Raw genomic sequence first — 12,241 nt, forward strand, 5'->3', positions numbered from 1 at the left:
GAAATATGGGTGTAGTTAACAGTTTGGGTGCATATTGTTTTCACGCAGTCCGGAGTACCATTTGCTTCCTGCTTTCTCTGCTTTTGGCACTTTTAGCTGGTTTTCAAAGTGACATCTGCATAGGGATGGTGGAGAATTCCACCACAGATTTCAGTGAGGCCGAATGCACTGGCATTCGGCCCCCCAAAATCTGTGGCGGAACGGCCTGCCACTCCCCGCCCCCCCCCGTAGATTCCCCCCCGGGACGAAGCTTACCTGGTGCAGATGATCCGGCGACGGTGGCTCTGGCGGTGGCGGCTGGTCTTTCGACCGGCTGCCGGGGCTGCCATCTGCCCTTTGCCCTTTGCCATGATAGTAAATACTTACTAGCCTATCACGGCAAGCCAAGGGAAAAAAAAAACTGTACGCAAATGGCGGCGGCTACAGCGGCCGCCATTTGTGTTCCCTTTTTTTTAGCAGTTTTAGCCTATGTAAATATTTATGTAAGCTATTACGGTGGAAAAAAGGGCAACGCAAATAGCGTAGTGGGCGCTATTTGCGTTCCTTTTTTTTTTTGCCGTAATAGCTTACGTAAATATTTACGTAGGCTAAAACTGCGAAAAAAAGGGAACGCGAATGGCAGCCGCCGTAGCCGCCGCCATTTGCGTACGCGAGTGTTTTTTTTTTCTTCCGGAAGGAAGGCTGCCCAGCGGCCAGATTTCCGGCTGCAGGCGGCCCCAGCCAGCGGCTCTGCGGAATCTTCGTGGAGTGGAGCCAGCCGGAGAAGGATTTCGGGGAGAGGTGCAGAGCGCCTCCCCCCCACTGCGAATCGCCTCGTTAAAAAGGTAAGTGACTTTCGTACATCCCTACATCTGCACCTATGAGGGCTAGAAACGTACTTTTTTGTTATTTTTAAATTAACAATTGTAACAAGAGATTACAAGCCATGCAGAAATGCCTTACGGACTTAATGATGTGTCCGTCTCCTGCATGCGCACACATATATACACACCACACACAACCCCAGTTCTCATGTAATGCTAAACCAGCTTTCCTCAACCTGGTGTCCTACAGATGTCTTAGACTACAGCTCCCATCAACATGGCCAATGGTCGGGAATGCTGAGAGTTATTGTCCAGGTTGGGGAAGGCAGAGCTAGAATTTTGACCTTAACAGCTTGCTTTCGTCAAAGCAACAAAACCTGTTTGTTGGAATATCTGTTTTTATATTGCTGTGTATGTTAGCTCTTTATTCTTGGTGCCCAGTGGTGTAGTGGAATCCGAGTTTGCAGGGATGCAGTGTCAGCACTTTTTTATTAGCAGGGACACTGCCATCACCTGCCACCCCCCTCAGGATTCCTTGTTCCCTCTAGGTTTAGCTGTACTTCTCACAGAATTTTCCCAGCAACAATATTGTTGTTCCTTGTTGTAATGTAAAGAATCTTGGGGTAGCTTGGTCTTGAATGGGTAATTGAGACCCATTTGCTTTGCAAATACCTGCTCCTGGTGGAGATGGGTATTTGGGGCCGTGGCTGTTGGGATTGTCATGATGAATGCCTGCAGCCCGGAATTTACCACTACACCACTGTTGGTGACTAACAGCATCTTTGTTGCTGCAGCATAGTTTTTAAATCACACTCTTAATTCTACTAGTAAACAACATCATTGTAGGCATTATATTTGATTTTTATACTCTTGCCTTTTTTTGGAGCAGAAATGTTAGTTGACATTTTTAAACTTGGAGTTTCCCTAATCTGTGTTTTTTCCCCCCATCTATCAATATGTTTACATGACAGCTTTCTTTTGGTGAGTTAATTGTGTTTTCCATTTTTAATGGATGCATATATTGCTTATTAAATATTACCCTGTCACAGTGCAATTCACATTTTGAGGACTCTTATTGAAGATCAGTATGCCCTGATGGGAAAAATATAGAACACTTGAGCCCAACCCAGGTCTAGCTGTGTCCTGTTGCATGCAACTAACGCAGAGGTCAGCAATACACTGCCCCCTGTTGCAGCCCCCATATGTACCATGTGCCAAAATGTGCCCTGCTGAAAGACCTCCTCCACAAAGGCTCCTCCTCCTTCAGCTGTTACCACAAGCAGGCTGTACAGAGGGAAATGTGAGGGGAAAGTATTATTCTGCCAGCCCTGCTGAAAACTTAATTCTCTCCTCTTTCTTCCCCATCCCTTTTTCCTTGTTTGTCATTCTTCTTAGATTGTAAGTCTGCAGGCAAGAACTCTCTTGTTCTGCTTACTACATGTAAACTGGTCCGGGAGACTTTCTGGCTGAGGGGCAGGATAAAAATACTATAAATAAATAGTTGCTGGATTGGGGGGAGGGGGTCTTCATAATTCTGCCTACATTAGGGTACATGCATTATTAAACAGGAGTGTGGGATAATAAAGACATGACTAATGGGGAAGCTATCCAGTCATGGCTAAAAGCAATGTATTACTTAAAAAAAAGAAGACGCAAGAATCTTCCAAAACAAGTAGCTGATCCTGTGATTTTTATTTCAATGCCCTCCAGCCCACTGTGAGCTGAACAAGCTCCAGGCTCTAGGAGAACATTTCCAAGTTGTGAAAAGACAGAACCGGAGAGTGAAGATTAATGAAAAACAGCCCAGTCTGCCTTTTTCCTTTGTCGAATTTATACTTTTCCAGCAGGCTACATTTTCCCAAGTTTTCCATTCTCCGTAGCAGCCTGTGTCAACTGAAATGGTATTTCCCTGCCCCCACCCTGGCTCCCTAGTGGACAAACGACATAGAACTTGCCAACAAAGGCCTTGACTGAAACAGATGTTTCTGGTTTTAAAGAACGTTTAAAAAAAAAAACAACCCTCTTTGTCTTGTTTTCCTCCTGGCTCAAAATGAGTGGCAATGATGTTTATGGCGCTTTGTTCTTATGATGCTGCATAGGCAGCAATTGTACTTAAATCTAAACTTGTCTACAACTGGAAGCTCAAGGACCCAATTCAGCCCACTAGACACCTTCTACTTCACCCCAGCCTAAGTCCCGATCCCAAAAATGCTTCTTCCCACCACACCCACAAATACACACATGCTATGAGATCCCTCATCCAGATTTCCTTACATTTTCTTATAAAGGAAAAGAAATCAAGTTTCTAGTCCTCTTGTTATTTATTTGTTTGTTTGTTTATTGTGCTTCTATACTGCCCCCTAGCCAAAGCTCTCTGGGTGGTTTACAGAAGTTCAAACACTAAAATACAATATACAAAGTTTAAAAGCCATTTATATAAAGGTACACAGACAAAATACACAAACAGCATATAACTAAAAAGAACTTTGAGCTAAAAACAGTTTAACAAAAAATCCAACAATAAAAACAACACAGCTCAAAAACAGTATACAAGGTTCAGCAAAGAGAAATAAGAATTCTAAAAAGGGAAGGCCTGCTGGAATAATAGAGTCTAATTCCTGCTTAAAGACATTTGAAGAGGTAAGCAGGCGCATTTCAACCGGCAGGTCATTCCACAACCAAGGGGCAGCAAATGAAAAGGTCTTCTTGCATGTAGCTGCTAATCTCACATTAGGCAGCTGCAGCAGATAGCCCTCAGAGGACCTTAGGTGGCGGACTGGGATGTAGGGGAGAAGGTGTTCCCTAAGGCGCTTCCTCTTTGTGGAGTTGTAGGAAATGTGCACAGACAGTATTTCTACCCAACATCTCAGTAAGAATTAAACTTGCTTCCACCTTCCTGTGTTCTGTCCAATGAGTGTAACGGCGCTGGAATGCCTTTAGAGCCTCTGCACGTTTCCTTACATCACCACAAACAAGAGGACTAGAAACTTCATTTGTTAAAACAAAAACAAAACAAAGGTGGACATTCAGGAAAGGGGGCTGAAATGTCGCCATGGGCTGAGAATACTGGGCTCTATGCAAAAAGTACTGCAATGATTGACACTATTTTATTAAACATTAAAAGTTGATTCTTTGATCTTGATGCAATTAAATAACTTTGAAACACGTTAAGCTACCTGTACAGCTATTCTACACTGATCCTTCCCGTCCTACCCTCAGCCAGATTAGTCTTAGGGTCCCTTAGCAGTTGTGGTTACAGGCCTGGCTGTTGCAGCGTAAAAACAAAAGTAGGGTGCCTGCCTCTGCTACTTTTGCTCATGTACACGCCAAGCCACAGGAAAAGAGCAGTGAGCTGCTGAAATGAGCAAAAGGAACAAAGCATCTGTTGTGGTTCATGTTGGCAGACAGGGGTGTTAAAAGTGCTTCCCTTCTGCCTCAGTAGGTGAGATGCTTTGTTCCTGGCTCTTCAGCCCTTGCTCAGTCAAAAACATGAAGCAAAAGTGGGTTAAAACTAGTATCATGGGCAAAAAACAAACAAATGAGCAATCTCAAATGGGAAAAGTGCAGTTATTTATGAGACCTCCATAATTTAAGAGCATGCATTGACTCAGATAAGGCTACACAGCAACTGACATCCAACATTGCACACTGAATTTGGCTTCAGCTGCTGTACAGAAAGGGGTGCAGAACCTTTTTCATCCTGAGAGCTGAATTCTGTTATGGAGAAGCTGTCAAAGGCCACGTTCCAGTGGTGGGTGGAGCTGAAGGCAAAAGGCGCAAAAATACCAATATATTTTACCTTGAAGCTCTCACTGCCAGTCACCAAGCCTTAGGAGAGGCATTTGAACCTTTTAGAATGGGGGGGGGGGGGACTAGTGCTGTGCCGAAAATTTCTCCCACATTTTTTCCGACCATTCTCATTCAGTTTGATAGAAAATAAATTGCTTTTGAAAAGAAATTCAGAGGAGGAGAAATTTTGGAGACATTCTCATGGGTTGGGTTTGGGGTTCTTGTGCTCACCTTACTTATGAGGTGGCTGAGGAGTGTGCATGAGTGTCCTGTCTGTCATTGTATGATAATCTCTGTGACAGTCTGTAGCTTCCTCAGCTTCCCACACTTCAGTTAAAGCCAGACATCATGAGGCAATTCCTCCCATGGGGCTTTTTCTGTTCAGGAAGTGCAGGTGGCCTGGGAGGCTGCAGAGCAATGGAAAGATGTGTGATAGAGAGAGAGAACACACACAGCACCCTCAGCCACCTCACAGTGATTAGGTAAGCTCAAAAACCAGAAGAAATTCAAAATTCTGCCTCAGAAAAGTGGAAGCCTCAACACAGTTGGTGCTGTTGCCACCTACAGAAGCAGTTCATTAAACCAAAAACCTTTAGGCAAAAGGAAAGAAGCTGTGCTACAACCTCTGCCAGTGAGCCCTCTCTGTGAGAAACCGTTGGAGGATTTCTCCTCCCCTAGAGAAATTTGGTCAAATTGTCCCCACACTCCCAATGTCTCTGCCCCCAAATAGGCTGGAGAATTTTGAGAGGCCATTTGTGCACAGCCCTAGTGAAAACTGCACAAAGGCCGGGAAACCACCAAACATCCAGTTGTTGGGGGTAAACTGGAACAGGGACCCTGGAGGATGAGATAGGCTCCCGGACCTGCTCCCCTGGCCTATGTAGCAGGTGGGGGACTGCAATCCTATGCACGCTTTCCTAGAAGTAAGCCCCATTGAACACACCAAAACTTACCTCTGAGTAAACATGCAGGGGGTGGCGCTGTTAGACTGAGCAGAGCTAGGTTTCAGTTCCCCACTTGGCCGCAGAGCTCAATGGGTGACCTTCAACTAGCTACTATCTCTCAGCCCAACCTGCCTTGCAGGACCGTTGGGTAGGGAAATGGGGAAATGAACCCAGAGCTCTTTGGATAGGCTTGGTGTCAGTACCCAGCATGGTGGGGCAAATGCCATGGGCCCAACGCTGCTGACACCAGCCCCTCCCCTTTTAAAAATCAGTAACCCATGGAACGTATCACAAGGCTAAAAGATATGACGCCGGAAGATGAGCCCCTCAGGTCAGAAGGTGTCCAATATGCTACTGGGGAAGAGCAGAGGGTATTTCCAAGTAGCGCCAGAAAGAGTGAAGCGGCTGGGCCAAACCCGAAAGGACACTCAGCTGTGGATGTGTCTGGTGGTGAAAAGAAAATCCGATGCTGTAAAGAACAATATTGTTTAGGAACCTGGAATGTCAGATCAATGAATCAAGGTAAGCTGGAGGTGGTCAAACATGAGATGGCAAGATTGAACATTGACATCTTGGGAATCAGCAAACTAAAATGGACAGGCATGGGCGAATTTAATTCAGGTCACCATCATATCTACTATAGTGGGCAAGAATCCCTTAGAAGAAATGGAGTAGCACTCATAGTCAACAAAAGGGTGGGAAAAGCAGTACTGGGGTACAATCTTAAAAATGATAGAATGATCTCAGTACGAATCCAAGGCAAACCATTCAACATCACAGTAATTCAAGTCTATGCCCCAACCACTGAGGCCGAAGAAGCTGAGGTTGATCGGTTCTATGAAGACCTACAACACCTTCTAGAACTAACACCAAAAAAAGATGTCCTCTTCATCATAGGGGATTGGAATGCTAAAGTAGGAAGTCAAGAAATCACCGGGATAACAGGCAGGCATGGCCTTGGTGTACAAAATGAAGCAGGACAAAAGCTAATAGAGTTTTGCCAAGAGAACACGCTGATCATAGCAAACACTCTTTTCCAACAGCACAAGAGGCGACTCTACACATGGACATCACCAGATGGTCAATATCGAAATCAGATTGATTATGTCCTTTGCAGCCAAAGATGGAGAAGCTCCATACAGTCAGTAAAAACAAGACCTGGAGCTGACTGTGGCTCAGATCATGAGCTGCTTCTTGCAAAATTTCGGCTTAAATTGAAGAACGTCGGGAAAACCACTAAACCGTTCAGGTATGACCTAAATCATATCCCTGATGAATATACAGTGAAGGTGAGGAATAGATTTCAGGGATTAGACCTGATAGACAGAGTGCCTGAGGAACTATGGACGGAGGTCCGTAACGTTGTTCAGGAGGCAGCAACGAAATCCATCCCAAAGAAAAAGAAATGCAAGAAAGCAAAGTGGCTGTCTGATGAGGCTTTACAAGTAGCTCACGAAAGAAGGGAAGCGAAAAGCAAGGGAGAAAGGGGAAGATATACCCAACTGAATGCAGAGTTCCAGAGAATAGCAAGGAGAGACAAGAAGGCCTTCTTAAATGAACAATGCAAAGAAATCAAGGAAAACAACAGAATGGGAAAGACTAGAGATCTCTTCAAGAAAATTGGAGATCTCAAGGGAACGTTTTGTGAAAAGACGGGCATGATAAAGGACAAAGAAGGCAGGGACCTAACAGAAGCAGATGAGATTAAGAAGAGGTGGCAAGAATACACAGAAGAACTATACAGGAAAGATCTGAATGTCCCTGATAGCCATGATAGTGCGGTCACTGAACTTGAGCCGGACATCCTCGAGAGTGAAGTCAAGTGGGCCTTAGGAAGCATTAGTAACAACAAAGCTAGCGGAGATGACAGTATTCCAGCCGAGCTATTTAAAATCCTAAAAGATGTTGCTGTTAAAGTGCTGCATTCAATATGCCAACAAATCTGGAACACTCAACAGTGGCCACAAGACTGGAAAAGGTCAGTTTACATTCCAATTCCAAAGAAGGGCAACGCCAAAGAGTGTGCAAACTACCGCACAATTGCGCTCATTTCACATGCCAGCAAGGTGATGCTCAAAATCCTACAAGCTAGGCTTCAGCAGTATGCGAACCGAGAACTACCGGAAGTACAAGCTGGGTTTCGAAGAGGCAGAGGAACTAGAGATCAAATCGCCAACATTCGCTGCATCATGGAGAAAGCAAGAGAATTCCAGAAAAACGTCTATTTCTGCTTCATTGACTACGCTAAAGCCTTTGATTGTGTGGATCACAACAAACTGTGGCAAATTCTTAAAGTGATGGGAGTACCAGACCACCTTACCTGTCTCCTGAGAAACCTGTACGAGGGTCAAGAAGCAACAGTAAGAACCAGACATGGAACAACCGATTGGTTCAAAATTGGGAAAGGAGTACGACAAGGCTGCATATTGTCACCCTGCTTATTTAACTTATATGCGGAGTACATCATGAGAAATGCCGGGTTGGATGAATCAGAGGTCGGAATTAAGATTGCTGGGAGAATTATCAACAACCTCCGATATGCAGACGATACCACCCTAATGGCAGAAAGCGAAGAGGATCTAAAGAGCCTCTTGTTGAGGGTGAAAGAGGAGAGTGCAAAAGCTGGTTTGAAACTCAACATTAAAAAAACGAAGATCATGGCATCTGGCCCCATCACTTCCTGGCATATAGAAGGGGAAGAAATGGAAGCAGTGACAGATTTTACTTTCTTGGGCTCCAAGATCACCGCAGACGGTGACTGTAGCCATGAAATTAAAAGACGCTTGCTCCTTGGGAGGAAAGCTATGGCCAACCTAGACAGCATAGTCAGAAGCAGAGACATCACCTTGCCGACAAAGGTCCGTCTAATCAAAGCTATGGTTTTCCCTGTAGCAATGTATGGCTGTGAGAGCTGGACTATAAGGAAGGCTGAGCGCCGAAGAATCGATGCTTTCGAACTGTGGTGCTGGAGAAGACTCTTACGAGTCCCCTGGACTGCAAGGAGGTCAAATCAGTCCATCCTAAAGGAAATCAACCCTGAGTGCTCATTGGAAGGACAGATAATGAAGCTGAAGCTCCAATATTTTGGCCACCTAATGCGAAGAGAAAACTCCCTGGAAAAGACCCTGATGCTGGGAAAGACTGAAGGCAAAAGGAGAAGGGGACGGCAGAGGATGAGATGGCTAGATAGCATCACGGATGCAATTAATATGAACTTGAGCACGCTCCGGGAGAGAGCGCAGGACAGGAAGGCCTGGCGTGCTATGGTCCATGGGGTCACGAAGAGTCGGACACGACTGAACGACTGAACAACAACAACAAAAAAAACCCTTTTCAATGGCCCAGTGCTCCGAGGAGGGGACTGCAACGTTATATAGTATCATATAAGCAAAAGTGATGCCTGCCTGTCACAGGATCTTGCAACCTGAAGTATCTCCATAGTTCTTAAAATAATTCTGTAAACTGGGGTGGGCAACACATAGCTTGCATGTACAACCCGCCCCCAGCCTTTTCTGTGGGCTGCACTCCCGCCACCAAATCTGCTGAATTCGGTAGTGCGGGAGCAAAATGGAAAAATCAGCCCTTTTTTGGTGTCGCACCACCAAATTTCTGTGGCAAATGTAGTGGTGGGAGGCAGGGGTGTGGCCATCAATGAGTTCTGGGCAGGGGGGGAGTTGGCCCCATGCCCCAAGATGTTGCCTACCCCTGCTGTAAAGGTAGAACAACATTAGCTTATGACAGCCTTCCACAAGCTGGTCCTCTCCAGATACCAGCATAGCCAATGGTCATAGATGATGGAGGGTGCAGTCCAAAACATCTGGAGGGCACCAGGTTGGGGAAAGCCTGCCTTAACTGAGGCAGAAAAGCTTGGTTAGGAGTTTGAGGCTTCAAAAATTTGAACGAGGGATTTCCGGTTCATAGTTTATGCTCTTGATCACTGTGCCAGCTCTACCTGCCTTCATGAGAATGGCCATGACATTTAGGCAGGTACAGTTATTTCCTACACGTAGAATCATAGAATAGTAGGGTTGGAAGGCACCATCGAGTCCAACCCCCTGCTCAATGTAGGAATCCAAGTCTAAGCATCCCTGACAGATGGCTGTCCAGCCTCATCTTGAATGCGTCCAGTGTGGACGCCCACTACCTCCCTAGGCAATGCGTTCCATTGCCGTATTGCTCTGACAGTCAGGAAGTTATTCCTGATGTTCAGCTGGAATCTGGCTTCCTGTAACTTGAGCCCATTATTCCATGTCCTGCATTCTAGGATGATCGAGAAGAGATCCTGGCCTTCCTCTCTGTCTCAACCTTTCAAGTACTTGAAGAGTGCTATCCTATCTCCCCTCAGTCTTCTCTTCTCAAGGCTAAACATGCCCAGTTCTTTCAGTCTCTCCTCACAGGGCTTTGTTTCCAGTCCCCTGATCATCTTTGTTGCCCACCTCTGAACCCTCTCCAGCTTGTCTGCATCCTTCTTAAAGTGTGGTGCCCAGAACTGGATACAGTACTCCAGATGAGGCCTAACCAGTGCTGAGTAGAGGGGAACTAGTACTAGAACTAGAATTTCCTTTTTAAAAAAACTCCCACCCATCTTGGACTCCTTTTCTCGTTAGAGTCGCTTGCCATGGGACCTAACTCATCATTGTTCTGAGTTTATTAAAATCAGCTTTCCTAAAATCCAGGGTATGCGTTTGGCTACACTTGGCTTTTGCTTCCTTTAGAACCAAGAACTCAACTATAACATGGTCGCTTTCCCCCAGAGTTCCTGTAACTGCTACTTTATCCACTAAGTCATCTCTGTTGGTTAGGATCAAGTCAAGGATAGCCGATCCTCTAGTTCCTTCCTCTACTTTCTGTAGGAGGAAGTTATCCGACACATGTCAGGAATTTCCTGGAGGGGCCATGTTTTGCAGAATTTGTCTCCCAACAAATATTGGGGAAATTGAAGTCCCCCACTACTACTACATCATGCTTCCTTGAAACATTGGCTATTTGCTTTTCAAAAGTTTCATCCTCATCTTCTCCTTGATTAGGTGGCCGGTGTCAGGGTGGACACTGAGCCCATAGAATCCCAGAGTAGTTCTGATTCTAAGGAAGAGGAGTCACTCCTGGGAGAGGAACGCACTCACCTTTTCCAGGGCCAACAGCTGACAGAGATTCCTCCCACCAGCATTCCTAGCTTAGATAGCAGTCCTGGGAGTGACAGAGCGCGGGAAGCAGACTTGCTGGGCGCGCGACACCGACGCAGGGAGCGGCGCCGAATGGAGGGCGCGGAAAGGAGGCGTAGTGCCCGGTTGGCGCGCAAACAACGGTTGTGCCCAGAGGATCCAAGGGAAAAGGGGAGGGACTCTCCCTAGCCCTTAAGTTCAGGGTCTGCCAGTGATTCCCTTTCAAACGGGGACCAACTGTTCCAACTTAGGGCATAGGTACTCTGCTGCTCATATCTAGTTGCTAGCAGTAGAGTTAAGTTGTGAAAGAGGAATAAAGCTTTGAAAAGAATCCCTTTGTCTGTGTCTGGACTTGGCTACTGGATTAGACTGAGAGAGGCCTCCAAGGAGCCCTTGACAGCCGGTAGTAGACTCCGACCACCATGTTCCTTCTATTCTTTGCTCCCTTTATTTTAACCCAGATGCTCTCTATGGGGCTACCAAGCTCATCCTCCTTTGAAGTAGATGACTCCAGATAGAAAGTTCTGTTCAATTTCTGTTAAAAACAGAACTTCTGGATGCTGGACATGCCTAGGGTTGGCGGGGAATTTCTCCACGAATCTTCGGGAGGCCGAGTGCCGACGCATTCAGCCCCTCGAAAGTGTTGGGGAAATTCTCCGCCGGCCCCCCGCCCCCCCCCCCGGGATGGGACTTACCTTCGGCGAATGTCCCTCTCGGCAGCGGGTCCCAGCGGCGGTTCGGTGGCGGTTTGGTGGGGGCGGGGGCGGCGGCCGGTCTCCCGACAGGCTGCCGCCGCCGCCATTGCAAAAAAAAAAAAGTAAAGTAAAAACACACACACACACACCCGTGATAGGCTACGTAACGATTTACGTAGCCTATCATGGCTAGATTTCCAAAGTCAGCCGTGATAGGCTACGTAAATCGTCATGTATCCTATCACGGGTGACTTTGGAAAAAAAAAAGCGCATACGCAAATGGCGGCGCCCATGGGGCGCCGCCATTTCCATTCCTTATTTGGGCACATGTAGTCTACGTAAACATTTACGTAGACTACGGCGAAAATAAGGGAACACTATTTGCATTGCCCTTATTTTCGCCATAGTCTACGTAAATCTTTACGCAGACTAGACGTGCCAAAATAAGGAACGCAAATGGCAGTCCCCATGGGAGCCGCCATTTGCGTACGCGCTTTTTTTTTTTTCCAAAGTCACCCGTGATAGGCTACATGACGATTTACATAGCCTATCACGGCTGACTTTGGAAATCTAGCCGTGATAGGCTACATAAATCGTTACGTAGCCTATCATGGGTGTGTGTGTGTGTGTGTTTTTACTTTTTTTTTCGCGGCCGGGTAGACAGGGCGCTCCTACCCGGCCTGAATTTCACCAGCGAGGGATGGGGCACCTCCCCCCCGGCCTGAATTTCGGCCGGGCGAGGCGGGGCGCCTCCCCCCCCTTGCCTGAACTTCGGGGGGAGAACCAAAGCGCCTCCCCCCCACCGTGAAGCAAGCTGCGGGACGAGGTAAGTCCCTTTCGTCCATCCC

The sequence above is a fragment of the Heloderma suspectum genome, chromosome 8, assembly GCF_057233095.1.
Source record: "Heloderma suspectum isolate Gila_16-S chromosome 8, 16-S_ref, whole genome shotgun sequence".
In the NCBI taxonomy this organism is placed as follows: Eukaryota; Metazoa; Chordata; class Lepidosauria; order Squamata; family Helodermatidae; genus Heloderma; species Heloderma suspectum.